We start from the raw sequence: 17849 nt of genomic DNA on the forward strand, positions 1-17849 counted from the left end.
GAAAATGTGCAGTGGAGATAGATCTACATTAAGTCCTTTGGACTGTCATCTTTTTCAAAGAGGAAAAACTTATAAGAACGTACATTCTCCAATATGTATTTAGACATAAAGAGTAAGTCAGAGAGCATACACTGATCATTTGCTGATAGGAAGAGGTTCTTTTAATAATTGCTTTCACTTACAAACTTGGTCCAATCGCCTTTGATATCCGACTGTATTCATGTCTCTCCTCATTTGAAGGTGTAGAGCTCGTCTAGAAGCAACCATAGTGTGACTATTGTCTCATCCTATACAGGGATGCAGACTGGTGATGCTTGGCAGTATTGATTGGTCCATTCCCAAGCTTCTGCATATAAACTTCACTTCAGCAGAAGGTGAGGACATCCTGGAGCCACATGTTCCAAGAGGTCTCCAAACAGGCTTCGTAGGAGCTCCTTGGTGTGCATGGAAGAGTTTTCAAGCAACAAACGGCATACTTGTGCAGTCTGCTTTTAGTTAATTATTATCAAGACTGGTTTTTAAATAAATTTGATGGGGGTGTAAATAAAGCAGGCTTGTCTCTGTCTGATGTTGCTGTTTCAGGACCCTGGGCATACAGTCTAGGCCAAGCAAAGCACAAGACACTTTACATTCTTGCTCTTAGCTTCTTAGCTTCACATGTCCGTGCGATGCATCCTGTCCTGAAATTCAAGTCTGGTTGTTGCCTGTGAAGCCCAGACTTCACCAAGTGGCGTCGCCTCTTTCTTCAAGAGCTGTGCGAATCGACCAAGTTCAGAGACTAGAATCCAACCATAACTTTATTTGTATTTTAACCGAGTTAGATGTGAATTTTAATGAGTCATATGTCATTTTCAAGGCCCCATGTAAGTCTTTCTACAACAAGATCAAAACAAACACACTGTGAAGGAGGAGAGGAAGCTGCCTGTTTTTTCTTGGTCCTAATTCTGTCATGCAGTGTTTGGTTTATGTGATAAATATGTTTGATACCAAAACTGGGAAATGTACTGTGAGGTTTCACAGATTCCATTTTGACGCCAATTCTGTTTATAAGGTTATTAACTTGAATAGATGTTGGGTCTGGTTATTTTCAGTGTGTAACACTTTTATTCATTTACAACTTTCTCTAAATAATGGAGTTTATAAAAATAAACAAAACTTGGGAAGTTGCCAGTTGTCTAGATAATTTAGAACGAAGCTCAGCTTATCAGGAGTGCATAAAATGTCAGATTAAAAGTGCAGGTCTCACAGTAGGCTTTCACCAAGGAAACGCCTTTCCTTCCCAGAGAAGTACTGTCTATCTTCTAGGCATAGCTAATTCTTTTACTAAACATGTGCACTCCAAATATGACCGTGACCTCAGTAGTGTCTGAGTGCTTGGAAGTAATTCTGCAAAGTGTCAGAATGACCACTTGTTCTGAACCTGCTGCCTTCATCTTCCCCTTGAGTGCTCACCAGGGAAGTAAATCTGAAGTCCTACTCTACACTCATGTTTCTGGCTTTGCCCTTGGGGGGAAGAGCTATTGCAAGGCAGTGCCCTTTGTTAGTTTTGGTCATGGAGGTAGGTACAAAAGCCCACAGTAATGTAATATAAAAACACTATTCCTAAACAACTACGTTAGACAAATAAGCTGTGCATCTTCACTTCAGTGAACAGCCACGGGAATTGGGAGAGTAATGAGCTATAGGTTAATGGATACAATGTTTCAGTTGAACAGGACAAAATATTACAGAGTTCTATTGTGGATCATGGTAACTATAGTTAACAATGATGAATTGTGTACTTAAAAGTTTCAAGAGAAACTAGGATGTATTGGAATGCTTCTCTAGTGTGCGCCAAGTTCTGGGTTTGAACTGCAGTTTTGTCAAAAGTTGTGAACAAAATGGATCTTAGGAGTTTTTTATCCACAAAGCCCAACTTTATGAAGTAAAATTTAAACTATGTCTATTTAGCCACTCCAACATATATATACTCAACATAATTTTCAAAACACCATGTTTGAATTTGTGGAAAAACATAAAGATTTACTTGTCAAGTAAAAGTAGTAAAGGAATGCTACATTGGAGGCAGGAAACAGAACACGTTAAAGAGAAGGAAAGATCCTTCTGCCTTGGAGTTGACTTCAGCAAAAAGAAAATCCCAATGGTAGGTGACAGAAAGATGACATGCTGAAGTACTTGTTGTCAACTAGCTATGTAGGCAAGAAGCCAGATGCTGGATAGAACCCCCAGAGCACGGAAGGGAGGGGTAATAGACTACTGCTGGTTGCCACCTTCAAACACACCAAGTGTCAGACCTGATCCCTGGGTGTCCATAGTGCTAAAGGTCACATATTTTTGGAACACAGCCCACTAGTCTCATTTCACGGGGCATTGCCCTGCCTCCTCTGAGAACTAGAAAGGCAGACTTAACCTGAGGAGATGATCTTATCTGTAGTGTAGTGTGCCATGAGTGATGGTCGGAACATCAGGACCCCAGCCTTGGTGCAGAATGGGGCTCCTTCAGTTTTCCACTTATCTTGGTGTACAATGAAGAAAGCACACTAGCTGCTCTCCAGAGACATCTGTGGTACTGGTCTCTGAAATCTGAGTACCTTCTTACTTGGTTGAAAGTAATGTAAGGTGTTTACGAGCATTTCCAACGTGAGTAGCATTCCTACTCCAAGATCCTTCGAAGAGTAGCACATTAAAAACTTGACTTACAAACAAATAGTTTGTGTTCTTAACAAGCAAGTACGTACCGCTTAAAAGGTTTGGCAGTCCTAGCCAGAGAGCCTGTAGAATTCCAAGGAAGTATATATTTAAAGAGACTTACATGTTCCGGGTTTCAGATGCGTGGAGCCGAGATAAAATTGTTCATTGTAATTTCTTTCCGTGAGTGTCAGGTAGCATGCAGTCTGCTTCTTTTGGACTAAAACACCAACCTTTCTGAAATCTCACAAGCTGAGGATAGAAGACTCCAAGCCTCTTATGACTTCTGTGTTTATCTTGGCTCCTTCACATTTTTTTGGGTTTGCTTTTTTTGTGTTCCATAGTTCTTTGTGCATTTTAGTATTTCTCATTTTTTCCCTCCTTAGCTATGTTTGTATGAAGTACTTCCTCAACTTGTCCTCTATCCTTGATATTCTTCTGCTTGCTTGAATCTATAGCTGATGCCCATATTTTTATTTTATTTGTTGATTTTTTTCTCAATTTCAACATTTAAATGTTTTTTTTTCAATTTTTTTGATGAAACCTTTTCCATGTTCTTCACCCGTATTGTTATTTTTCTCATCCATTTTGCCAGTTTGTGTCTCCATGTTCCGTATTTTCTGAGTTCCTCTGTTTGTTTGTATTCTCTTTCAGGTCACTGATCACATTTTTTTTTTTTTTTTTTTTGCACTTCAGATTTTATCCCCCTCCGGTTCAGTCCACCTTCTGACTGTTTCCCATCCTATTCTTCCTCCCTATCCCTGTCTCCATGAGGATGTTCCCACTCCCCGCCCCCTCACCCCATCAGACCTCTAAACTCCCTGGAGTCTCCAGTCTTCTCTGACTGAACCCAAACCCGGCATTCCTCTGCTGTATATGTGTTGGGGGGCTCATATCAGCTGCTGTATTCTGTCTGGTTGGTGATCCAGTGTCTGAGAGGTCTTGGGTGTCCAGGTTAGTTGAGACTGCTGGTTCACCTACAGGGTTGCTCTCCTCCTCAGCTTCCCCCAGCTTTTCCCTAATTCAACCACGGGGGTCAGCAGCATCTGTTGATTGTTTGGGTGCAAATATCTGCACCTGACTCTTTCAGCTGCTTGTTGGGTCTTTTGGAGGACAGTCTTGATGGGTCCCTTTTGGTGAGAGCTTCATAGCTTCAGTAATAGTCACTGATCACTTTGATCAAGAACCTTTGAAATCTTTGGCAATTGGGTTAAGTAGTTGAGGAGTTGTGTGTTTTGAAGGAGGCGTGTTGCCTGGCATTTTCCTTTGTTGTGTTTCTAACCTTGTGATTTGTTGCAACGAGCCTGGCATCTGATACTATAGATGTCCTTTTTTTTGAATATGGGGGTTTTTATTTTGTTATGGATCAAATTACTCTAGAAGTAACGGTTCTGAGTACCTCCTTCTGAGGAGCAAACAAACTCTATAGAATCAGCAATATCAAACTTTATAAGATACAGAAGCACACTTAAATAAATGACCACAATGAGATTCAATCAATCCAATCACTACAAAGGGAGGCATCTCTGAGAGCAGCATTTGCCTCTGGGCATAAACACAGGCATTTAGAAGGCAGTTTGATACTTTGCTAATTTAAGTAAACACTAGTAGTGAATTCTCTCCACTCTCTCCCATGCCTCCCAACCCTCTCAACGGACTTATAGTTTCCACAGACATGACATTTTGACTGACTTACACAGTACTAGGCGTGGCATTATGGCTTTCTCCTTTTCTAAGTCTTTAACCATCATAGTACCTGGACGTACTTTAGTTTCTTGAGGTTTTGGCTGATTTTATTTCCGAGAAACACTCGTTTATGGTCAGCGTTCTACCACTAGTGTTTGCAGAAGTTGGCACGAAAGTTGATGAACCTATTCTCGAAGCCTTTTGAGAAAACATTTTATACATCTCTGTGAATGAAATTTAATTCTTCCTATCTTGAAAGACTAGCATTTTAGTAAATCATAGCAGCAGGATGAGCACATTGGTTGAGTCAATATCCTTTTCTGGTCTGCCATTAGGCTTGTCTTTATAACGGTGTCTTCATGACAACTTTTCTGTCCTTCCCTTCTATTTTAATTGTCTATCTTTGTTATAAGGGCTTCATACTTGTGAATGGAATTTTATAAAAATTACAGTTGGAAAAAGATTAAGTTACTAATTTACTATTCCTTACTCTGTTTGCAGTCCTCAAATCCAGTGAAAGTCTGCTTGTTGAAGTTTCTAGATCCTCTGGCAGGTTTTGGAGAAGTGGCTTGGTGAGCAGCAGCCATTATAACTCCTGATTCCCAGCTGATGGAAAATGAAGGAAGTTGCAGTCTAATATGGAATTCCAGGAACACAGAGCATATTCTCCTGAAGAACATGGTCTTGTTAAAGCTCTCACATGCCTGAAAAAGAGAGTTGTTAAACTACATCACCACACCAACTTGATCCAGTGGATTATCATGCCAACCAATCCAAGGAATTTTCCCATAAAACCTTTGTCATAACAGTTCAGCTCGCCCCTGCTCCCCCCCCAAAAGCTCAGCTCCATTTCAACTGCTAGAGGATTAGGCTTCTGCTTGTAGTAACTGCTCATTTATGTTCCTCAGTAAGGAGATTCAAAACGCTTCGCTTCACACATTCCACTCCTACATAAACAAGACAGGCTTCAAGTGAGATGCTTTTCTTGTCAGGGTTAAATCTGAGACGTAGTGCACTTCAGAGTTTAATGGAGTAGAATAGGGATGTGAATCATGCAGGAGTGACCTAAGTCACATCTCTAATTCCAGCCTAACTGCTGAGTTTTCTGGGAGAGCCCGAAGTTTTACCACTTATAAACACTTGCTCATTATGATTACAGCTGTTACAGCTAACTAAACTAGCACAGGGCATAAGTGGGGTGGCAGTAACTGAGCATGCCCGAACTTGGAGAAAAAGTTCCCATCAAACTAGAGCACTGTAGTGTTTCTTTGTATGGTTTTTCTCTTCCTTTATTTTAAAAAACAACATTGACTTTTATTAAGGTATAATATGCACACAGATACACTTGCTTTCTGCAGGACGTTTTACATTTTTACAATTACATATAGGACTATAATCCTCATTACAATAAGATTTAGAGTAGTTTGATCACACACAGATTCAAACAAGAAATAACCCTCCCCCCAACTCTGCAAACCCATTTGTAGTCAAGCCTGACACTTGCTTTCCCAGACAAGGAGAGCTGGTGATACCTTTTCTGTCCCTTTCTTCTGTTTTAATTGTCTATTGATAGAATGCCTCATTAATAGGACCATGCAGTATATAGCTGTACTTGTGTGGCTTCTTTTTAATGGCATGTATTTGATTATCAGCCAAGTCACCGAATTCTGCGTGTTCCCTTTCAGTGCTGAGGCATATCCCACCGTAATGAGTGTTTTACTATTTGCTAACCTATTCACCAGCTGAAACGTATTTGGATAGATACCCATGTCTTTAATTCCCAACAGGTTATTTCCCATCCCAAGTTGTCCTTAGGGATAAGATGTGAACTATTTTCTGGTATGATATTAAATCTTTCTCACATTTGTGTTTTCCTTTGCTAACGTGGCTAAGCAACAATGCACTTGGTTTTACAGAAGCAATACAAAGTGTTCTCAATCTCATGCACTGTGTGTCTGCTTCAGCCTCGAAAGATAGATCTGCTAAAGCATTAAGCTTTCAGTAACCAATTCAATTGGTGACAATCTCAAAATTTCACATCTCAATTTGGGGAGTGTAAATTCCCCATCAGCTGCCAAGTGCTATTGGTGAACATTGTCATTCTGCAAGCTTTGTGATTTGGATGCCAGAGTTTCCTGATGATCTTTCATCATTAAGAGCCAGCACAGCATGTGTAGGAGTGACTTCCCTGTGTACCTGAAGGGCTTCTCAAAGGTGGCACACATCCACTGAAGGCAAAGATATAAGCAAGGTGTTCATACAGTATTCTAGAGGAATGCACGCTGGCATTGAGAAGACTTGAATCAATTATTGTAAGATATCATGCTGCTGTCCAGATAAGACTACAGGTCATCATTACCAGAGGGCAGCAAAAGGACGCTGTTTGTGTGGGAGGAAGGCGACCAGTAAAATCAGAGTCTTGGTTTGGGTTTTATTCATGTGAAGAGACATCATGACCAAGGCAACTCCTTTAAAGGACAACATTTAATTGGTGCTGGCTTACAGTTTCAGGGGCTTAGTGTGCATGCATGTACATTCATACGTCCTCATGAGCACATGAATTCAGTTGCCTGCAGAGGCCAGAAAAGGGTACTGTCTGTCCTGGAGCTGGCGTTACAGGTGGTTATGAGCTGTGTGGTGAAACTTCCGGAGCTAAGTTCCGCTGTAAGCACGCTTAGCCACTAAGCAAACATTCTAGCTTCTATCATTTCCATTTTAAAAATTGTCTCTACTTTTAAAACTGTTTTTGTGGGATGGGAATTAAACTTGGGTAATGTGGATGCTAGGTAATTGCTCTACCAGTGAGCCCCACCCTTGGCCATAAATCTTGGAAAAAAAGTGAAACTAAGGTTATATCTTTTCTGGAAAAATTTGTCAGTAGTATTTGGAGTAAACCACAACTCACACCAATAAGTGGTGTAGCAAACGTTCACTGTTATTTTATATCCTGGTAATGTACATTACTTTTCTTCATGGATTTCTGTGCTCTGTCTTGATTTTTCTCTTGTATCAGATCTTGCCTGAATTAAATTTAATTCCTTTAAAACCACTTCTATCAGAGTACCTGTTAGTTGTTTGGGAGTTTTTTAAAATTACATTTGGCACAGTTCGTCAGATGTCTTACCTTTGAGCAAATGCAGAAAATGTGTTATATAATTGCTATCTGGTTCTCTGTAAGCGATTACTCTCTGTACAAGTAAAGCTATGTCTCCTTATAACACATCCAAAACATACATTGTATTAGGCAGAAAGAAACCATCCAGTCTTCAGCTAAATTCCCTCTCACCAACTCATCAAAGTTATTTTATTATCTCCTTTCTGAGAAATTTAAACACATGCCTAACTTAAGAACTATCTTTCTGTATAACATACATGCCAAAAATGATAGAGATCATAGTTGTGAAGTTTTTCTTTTTTACTTCTTTCTCCAGTAGGTTTTTTTCTTTCCCTATGAATCTTTCTCTTTTTTTAAGACAGAGTTTTGTTTATTTCAGGATGGCTTTGAATTTCTGTGTAGCCAAAGATGGCTTTGAATTTCTGGTCCTCATGTCTCTACCACTGTAGTGCAAAGATTACAGCACACTGCACCATGCCAGGATTATTCAGCTCTGAAAACAGAATCTCATGAATGTTAGGCAACCACTCTACAGCTGGGCTGCAAGCTCAGCCCTTCTCCAGGAGTTCAATACATGAAATCAGTGCAAAAATTTTTCCACACAGCTTTTATCACTGGTTTAGTCTAGTTGAACTACTACTTTATGGACAATCTTTCTTCTCTTCTCTTCTCTCCTCTTCTCTTCTCTTCTCTTCTCTTCCCTTCTGTTCCCTTTACTAATACTTCTTCTTCTTCTTCTTCTTCTTCTTCTTCTTCTTCTTCTTCTTCTTCTTCTTCTTCTTCTTCTTCTTCTTCTTCTTCTTCTTCCTTTTCTTCCTCCTCCTCCTCCTTTTATGTAGTTGCCCTGGGGATTGAACCCAGGGTTTCAAAACTTAGACAAATCGTTTACCACAGAGCTACATCTCTCACCTTAATTCTTGCTATTAAAAATCACATCTATAATACGTTTCTTTTATTACATACTCAACTGATAATCACTGGCAAATATGACAAGTCATTTGCCTTGTTATTATTTTACATTGATCATAAAGGTTGGCATTCTGGAATTGATTGCACTTTGAAAACTTTTCTTTTCGACCCAGATCCATCTTTTGTGTCACCTTCATGTGTAGAGCACAACTGCTCTAGCATTTGCTCAAATAATGCTCACAAATTCGAAAATACACTATGATATGCCACAGCAGACATTTAATTTCTTTGTTGTTTATATTTCACTTTTTGTTTTTCAGGGTTTTTGTTTTGTTTTGTTTTAGTTCTATAAACTACTACATGCGGTTTTTACTAAATGTCAGCAATATTTTGTGTCCTTTCTATTAAGAATCTGTTTCCAGTAAAAACCTAACGTCATTGGAAAATGCCACTCTTTTATGGTAATGGTGAAACACAGTGATAATAGTAACATAATTTGAATGCTGTCTCTGTTCAGGATGAAAGGCTTCTTCAGCCTCCTTTTGCAGCACTCAACATCCCCATGCAATCTCGGCCTCTGTCCAAACAGCTCCTCAGAGGGGGCCTCAGTCAATGCATCCCTATTAGCTGTGTTGTGTTACTTCTATTCCACTTTCATTAGAACGAAACATGACTTGCGTAAGCCGCAGGGGGATAGAGTTTTGCCTCTTTCCCCTACTTCAATTCCCCACATACTAATCCAGGACAAAATCAAACATGCTTACAACCTTGGATTATGCATCCAGGAATCAATTCAATTTCAGCTTCTTTCTTAGGGGGATAAATGAAGCATTGATCCAATGCATTTTGCAGTTTGTGATCATAGCCAACAGTTGCCTTTCAGCGATAGTAGCATTTTCCCATTCTCCGTAGACTACTTTCCTCTTTTTCTGTTCTCATTTCTGCAACTAGAGAGGAAATGGATTTGAAATTGTGAGGAAACTGTGTCCTGGGTTCAAGTTCAAAGAGTCAAAGTTCATTAATCTTCTTGCAAAGAGAATAATTAATATCTCAGTGAAAACTTTATACATTCATAATTGGCATCATATGCATGACCTTTCAAATATTTACTTAAAGAAAAGATCAGCAACTATTAGCATTTTTGTTAGGCTTTTTTTGTGTGGTTATTTCTTTAGTTTGTCACACATTCTGGGGTTTGGTAACAGTTACTCCAAAGGCTCATGAAAGTCTATCAAATCTTTATGTCTATTTAAAATTTAACTGGAGTAGAAAGTCAAACCAAACCAATGTCCTCAAGATAGAAGAATGTTGGTTGGTCAAATTGGTTTACTATATCTGACTTATGTCAACAATGGAGTTGTTTCTTACACATTTTTGAAGGCGTGGAGAAAAATTTTTAGTCCTATATTTCATATTTTATGAAAAAAGGAAATGAGCCCTTAGAAGCATAGCTCCTGGGGGAAGGGAGCACTAAAGTGGTATTCATTGGAAGTTGGCAGTAATTTTAGGACACTTAATTCTGTACACATAGTCTGCCATATGAAATTTACTCTTAAATGTTAAGAATTTTTTTTTTTTATGTTCTTGCCAAGTAATTCGCACCGCCATCTAAAAACTCTCAGCACCAGTCAACTGAATTGTCCAATTTCAGGCTGAAGTATATATAAAAATGACCCAGAATCTTAACTAGGAGGAAAGATTTTTCATAAAGGAATAGTTAGTACTCAGAGATGGTTATGTTTAGCAGTAAGACTTCAACTTCATTGCAACTGGTGCTACAGATGTGCCTTCTGTCATGGAAGTCACACCATGATGGGAACAACTCAGACAAACTTCCCAGGTACTGAGTGAGTCATCTTGTGTCTACTTCCGCATTACAGCTGACTTGTGTTGTATGAATTGCAGACAAAGCTGATAGCATGTGAGCCACAGGCATGTGACGTATCAGGTCACCTCTTTTCACTTCTTAAGAGGCTTGTCTCTGAAAAGGAGATGCTACCATGTTATTTCTTATTTCCCAAGGATTTTTTAGATGTTCCTGTGAATGTGAAAACAATTTATATGTATAAAATACTATACAGGGCTCCTAAGGAAGGCATTTGTTAATAGTATTATACATTTTAAGTATAAGGAATTTGAAAGACATAAATGATGCCCAAGTACAACTTCGAAAGGTCATTTTAAACATTCTAAACAAAGAAAGGAATGGGCCCACATGATAGTATCTGTAAAAGCATGCAAAGACTGCTTGTCCAATCAATTTTAAGTTTCCTTATGTGAAATTTTATGGTTTCTTTGAATCCAAGTCTACCCTTGAGCATCTCAAATTAACCATAAGACAGAAAATGAGCTTCTTTTCTTGGGCCACCACATTGCTTTCTTGTCTCTGGATTTCCTTGTTATTTTCGCAAAGACCATATTGTGTAAAGATGCTGAAACCTTGGGGCCCTTCAGTTCAGGGATATGGAAAGTAGATGGAAAAATGTAAGGCATCTGGAAACAGTGCCCAGAGGATGTAATGTGCCTCGGTGACCAACTGGCTGACTGTATCCTGTTCTCTCATTCTTTTATTCCCTCCAGACACCTTTTTTTTCTCTTCCAGCACTGAGTAGTAATGACTTCTTCATCTGGCACCACCACTGCAGAGCCAAGGCCTTCCCAGGCCACATTGGTCATGGCCCGTTTCTATTGGTTGGAAGGAATGATGGACGAGCAGCAGATGCTGTTGTCTGCCTGGCTCCATTGCTTAGTCTCAAGAGATTATTGATACTCATTAGTGGCCAGTCAGCTGCTCAGTAGAGGAACCACAAGATCAACATAGTGGGTCTCAGAAGGCAGTAGTCCCTCAACCCTGTGCACATGATACTAGTATCCTCATAGCTGTCACATTGAGATTTAAAGCCACATATACTCTCTGAAGCTTATACTCTCAGAAAGGCAGATATGTAAAATTCACTGAATCTCCCTATTCCAGAGTTTCTGGGAAGAAATGGCCTCCTCTTTAGTCACTTCCTCCTGATCATCTGAACTCTAGTTCATAGATTTATCCAATGTACTATTCTTAGTGCATGCCTGGCCAGTGTTGGAAGTTCCTGTTTGAGTAACATTGGCCACAGTGATTAGAGGCTCTGCAGAATATTTGGTCAAACCCTTTTGATTTTGCTTATTTTTTTTTTTTTCCTGGCCAGAGAAACTTTCATTCGGAAACTAAGTCTGTCTTACTACTCCCCCCCCCCCCCCAGTTTGTATAGAAATCTATGCTATGCTTATAAAGATAAGACATAATTATGGGAGTGTTGCTGGGTTTAGGTAGGGATGGGGTATGACCCAGATCCAATATCTTCTATGAACTATATCCAGTTCATGTGTAAGTGCAAAAGCCCAAGCTGGATGTGGCTCTTTACAGAACAGCTGAGTAGTGTCAGCTGCATTTCAGTGAGAATCTTATTAGGCAGAAGGTAGATTTTGGGATTGACTAAAGGCAGCAGCTGCTGTCATCCATCACTCTCTCCCTGACCAATGAGAAGAGTGTTAGACTCGCCTGTGGGTGAGATGGGCCGACTGCTAACTGAAAATGGGGAAATCATTACGCAGGGTGCAAGAAAAACCTATTATGTCAAGATGGAAGTATGGATATGCTGGTCTTTGTTAGATCACATTCTATTCTTTCTTTTTAAAAATCTTTTTATTGGATATTTTATGTATTTACATTTCAAATGTTATCCCTTTCCCCCATCTCTCCTCCTCCCTCCCCTCCTTCTGCTTCCACAAAGATGCTCCCTTTTCCAATTACTCACTCCCACCTCATCACCCTGGCATTCCTCTACACTAGGGAAAGGAGCCTTCACAAGACCAAAGGCTTTTCTTATGCAGCCACCAAACCCTGTCACTATTGCTGATGCTAAGAAATGCTTGCTGACAGGAGCCTGATATGGATGTCTCCTGAGAGGCTTTGCCAGAGCCTTACTGATACAGATGAGGATGCTTGCAGCTAAGCATCAGACAGGGACCCCAATGCAAGAGCTAGAGAAAGGACTAAAGGAGCTAAAGGGGTTTGCAACCCCATAGAAAGAAAAACATTATCAATCAACCAGAATCCCAGAGCTCCCAAGGACTAAAACACCAACAAATGAGTACACATGGTGGGACCCATGGCTGCAGTTGCATATGTAGCAGAGGATGGCATTGTCTGGCATCTATACGAGGAGAGGCCTTTAGTCTTGTGAAGTATTGTTTCCCCTGTGTAGGGAAATGCCAGGGTAATGAGGTGGGAGTCGGTAGATGGGAGTGGGAGCATCTTCATAGAACCAAGGGGAGGAGAGAGGGGAATGGGAGAGGGGGAAAAGGAGATAACATTTGAAATGTAAATACATAAAATATCCAATAAAGAAAGAAAAAGTCAGCTTTTTCTTTCTTTTATTATAAGTAGATGAGCTATAAATTTTAAAATGCAAAATAAAATTATAATGTGTCATTTTTACCCATAAACCCTGTAAAATTCTATTATATTTTGATCATATTCTCCTACCCCAATTCCTTTTCTACCTCCTTACCTACAAAATTTTATGTTCTCACTATCTCTCTCAAGACAAAAAAAACAAAAACAAACAAAAAAAAAAAAACCCAAATCAAAACAACAAACTAAAACAAACAAAGCAAACCCTGTGGAATCTATTTCGTGTTAGCCAATTAATTTTGGGCATATGGAGTGCCTTGGAGCGTGGCTGATACACCAAGTGATAGTTCAAAGAGAAACTGATTTTTTCCTTTTCCAGTAGGCATCAATTGAAAATTGCTTCCTGGTTAGGGGTAGCACTTTGTGTCCACGTTCCCCTTAGTGCCGAGATTTTTGTCTGATTGGAATCTCTGAAGGTCTTCCTCATGCTGTTTCAGTCCTGTGGATTCATATGTGTATGTCTGGAAGACACTATTTCCACTACCTCTGGCTCCTACAATCTTTCTGCCTCTTCTTCCTCGTAGATCTCTGAGCCTCAAGGGGGAGTGTTGAGAAAGATAACTCATTTAGGACTGAATGCTGCAAAATTTCACTCTCCACACATTGTTCAGTTGTAGGTTTCTGTGTTACCACCCATGTTCTGCAAGAAGAAGTTTCTTTGAGTAGGTTGTCCCTTCAGGTGCTACTGATGATCAGTTTTCTCCTCTGGTAGTGTGTGCAGAACCCCCCAGCACCATGAATGTCAGTCAGAAAGAATGAAATTTCTAGTTGTCACCACCTCAGTTTCTGCATGCTTAGTGGCATAAATAGTTTTTTTTTTTTTTTTTTTTTTTTTTTTTTTTTTTAAATGAGGCTATGGAGAGTAATCAATATCCTTGGAAAGAGCTTGTAATGTTTTGAGGGCTGTCTATGGGACCCCTCTGGCCAATGGCTCAACAATTGTAACTGATTCCTGGCATCAGAGGCTTTATTGGTAGCAGGTCTTATTGGAGCATTGTCTCCCTATTAAATAGTGAATATACTTAACTTCCTTTCATATGCTATATATTTTAGGAAACTACTACAGTAGTAGGTCTCCATATTGCTTTCCAAAAGGCCATTAGTGTTATTTTATAGGACTACTTAAATGGTGTTATTTGGATAAAATGTGTTCTCTGTTCATTGTTTTAACCTACATATTTGGGGCTGACCAGGCTTTATGTCAATTTTTGGAGAAAATTCTATAAGCTGCTGAGAAAGTATTTTCTTAGTGCTTGAAAGGAATGTTGTATAGGTTTCTGTTAGGTCCACTTTATTTGTAATGTTAGTTAATTTCAGCATTTCTTTCTGTTTAGTTTTGGTCTGGATGACCTGTCTGTTGGCCATAGTTGGTGTACTGAAATCAGGAACTATCACTATGTTACAATCAATATGAGATTTTAGCTTTAGTAGTGTTTCTTCATGAACCTAGGCACCTTTGTGGTTTAATGCTTAGAGATGCAATATCTTCTTAATGAATTTTCCCTTTAATAAGAATGTAATATCCTTTTTTATCACTTCTGATATATTTGGATTGAAGTCTGTTTTGTCAAATATTAAAATAACTACACTTTCTTGCTTCTTGGGTCCATTAACTTGGAGTATCTTTTCCCATTTTTTTAAACCATGAGGACAGCCTTGCTAATGAGGTGTGTTTCTTGGATGCAGCAGAAAAAAATGAGTCTTTAAAAAATTCAGTTTATTACTTTGTATCTTTTAATTGGTGATTCCAGGTTATTAATATTGAAAGTTCTTAAGAAGCAGTGCTCATTATCTATTATTTTGTTGTGGTGCTGTGATTCTTCCACACACTTTGACTAACTGCTATGTGTAGCATGAAATGTAAAAACACATTCCATGCCAGGATTTGTCTGTCTGTCTGTCTATCTATCTATCTATCTATCTATCTATCTACATTTCATGCTACTGCTATGGTATTATTTAACCCTTGTGTTTCTATGGTGTTATGTTCTTCAGACTAACATGTTTTTTCTAGTGTTTTCTGTCTACAGAGCTGGATTAGTGAACAGAAATTTCTTAAACATGTTCTTATTGTGAACAATTTCTCTGTTGAGTATAATTGATAGTTTTGCTGGCATCTGTGGTCTCTCAGTGTTTGCACAATATCTGTCCTTTCATTAATAATCCATGAGCACATAAACACATAAAACCAGAATAGCTATTATGGAGGAAGAATAATCAGAGAATATACATGTAGTAAGTCATACTGACTTGCTGCATGAATTGTCACTTCTAAGATTGAAACAGTCATTGATTCAGTTTTTGTGAATATTTGTAGCCATTTTGAGCTTTTCTTCAAGCCTTATATAAACTAAAATAACTTACCTGGCCCAGGATAATAATAGAGTCATTTTTGATGTTTAATCACTTAGGAACTCAGCTCCATTATCTGCTTTTTCAGTTACTGGGAAGACTTCTTGGAAGAACTTTAGATTAATAAAATTTCTAGAATGTGACAGTGCGTGCTTAATGACTTCAGTTGGGCAAGAAAGCAGGACTACAATGAAAGCCAAGGTAAGGGGAGATGCAGTTGTAATGAAGACCTCACCAAATTCAAGAAGAGATCTGAAACTAAGATCACCCTTCACAGTTGGTTGATCTTTAGTTGCAGATTGGGATTCAGTAGAATGAATGAAAGGTTAGTTCTCCAGGAGGAAAGACTACAGCATTAGAACATGCAGTTCTTTTCTGTCTTCAAAGAGACTTCTAGCTGTTTCCTTGCGTAATCATACAGCAAAGAATAAATATGCATAGTTTGAATAGAGGTTCTAAGTTGAACCTGATATCAGTAGATTAAAACCACCTTGAACTCCCTTATCATAGTGGAGGCCAAGAAACAACCTTAGTTATATAAAGTCTAACTGGACTGTATTAACAACTGTGGAGCTATATTCATCTGTATATTAGTGCTGCTTAGTGAGACAAATAAATTCCAACCTCTGGACAACAAAGTGAATTAAAACAGGAATTTGTGCAGTATTGTTTAAATAATAGATTGTTTATCATTCTTAAATATCCAAGACATCAAAGATTACTTCTCAGATGTCCTCATTTAATTAATTCATCTGTTTCCTGTAAAAAATAGGTGGAGCCTTGAAAGACACAGTGAGTTACCTATTGGATTGTCAGTTAGGGGCTCTGATGGCAGCAGCAATAGCACATGATATGTTTTTGCTAGAAAGGCAAACAGCCTAGGGCACATAAAAACATAAGCATTTAGAATGAACATTTTCATTCCCAATGTAAGGACAATAATATGAATTAATGCCCTAGCCATGTTTTTCTCAACCTTCTTAATGCTATGACCTTTAATACACACTTCCTCATGTTGTGATGACCACCAACTATAAAATTATCTTGTTGCTACTTTATGACAGCAATTTTCTTAATGTTATGAGTCATAATGTGACTATTTGATATACAGGAGATATCTTATGTGTAACTGTTGAGGAGGTCATAACTTACTGGCCGAGAACCATTGGTCTAGCTTAAGATCTAGGACATCACTTTCATTCTCTACTACAATCATGGATCGTGTACAACTTCCAAAGACATCATATTGGTTTTCATTTTTAGTGCTATCAAGTTAATTTAGCTATGCCATACATCAGGGGAAAATACATGATAAGCCTTAATAAAAACATATATTCCAGAGGGCAGTGAATATGAAAATCCATACCATATTGCATTATTGAACATTTTAGAAGTTCAGAGTCTGAAACATGCTGGGGAATTTCTTCCAAGATGAGGAACCAAGGATCACACTTTCTACTTTCCATTCCAAAAAAGAAAGGGATTGCTTAAAAGCCTTTAAATTTTGAGTGTGCTATTTTCTTTCTTTCTTTTTTTAAACCTTATTTTAAAAAACAAAGATAAAAGAAAAAAATTTTAAACATTTTTTTGCATAAATGTATACAAATACATTTTTGTCAGTGCTTGGCTTTTTTATTTTTTTAAGGTTTGATACTTTGCATTACGGTCTTTCTAGTTACAATGAGCAAAAAGTACATGTAAAACAGGATGTAACCCGGACTTAGTCAACGTTTTCTTGGTGTGTAAGGATTGAGCATAATGTTTTTTTTTGTTTGTTTTGTTTTGTTTTCTTTTTTTCATGAACTTCACACAGTCTGTGAGTTGTTTCTGGGGCAGTCCGAGCCTCTGGGGTTAGCATCCCACTATCAGTGACTGCATATTATGTCTGCTCTTTTGTGACTGGGTTATCTCACTCAGGATGATATTCTCTAGATGCAACCACTTTCTTAAGAATTTGGTTAAGTCATTGTTTCTGATAGCTGAGTAGTACTCCATTGTGTAAATGTACCACAATTTTTGTATCCATTCATCTACTGAAGGACATCTGGGTTCTTTCCAGCTTCTGGCTATTATAAATAGAGCTGCAATGAACATTGTGGTGCATGTATCTTTGTTGTATATTGGAGTGTCTCTGAGGTATATGCCCAGAGGTGGAATAGCTGGATCTTCAGGTAGTCCTATGTCCAATTTTCTGAGGAATCGCCAGACTAATTTCCAGAGTGGTTGTATCAGTTTACAACCCCACCAACAGTGGAGAAGTGTTCCTCTTTCTCCACAACCTCGCCAGCATCTGCTGTCATCTGAGTTTTGGATCTTGGCCAATCTGACTGGTGTGAGGTGGAATCTCAGGGTTGTTTTGATTTGCATTTCTCTGATGGCTAAGGATGTCAAGCACTTCCTTAGATGTTTCTCAGCCATTCGATATTCCTCAATTGAGAACGTTTTGTTTAGCTCTGTACCCCATTTTTTAATAGGGTTGTTTGATTCTCTGGTGTCTAGCTTTTATTTTCAATACCTGAGAATACAGCAAGTTGTCCATTGTCAACATTTAAAGTTGCCAAATTTTACAGAGTTTAGAGACAAATAGGGGTCTCTGCTGGGCCAAGCTATACTGTAAAAGGCTTTCTGGGATATGCTGTAGTA

This window comes from Micromys minutus (assembly GCF_963924665.1).
Source record: "Micromys minutus genome assembly, chromosome: 25".
Taxonomy (NCBI): Eukaryota; Metazoa; Chordata; class Mammalia; order Rodentia; family Muridae; genus Micromys; species Micromys minutus.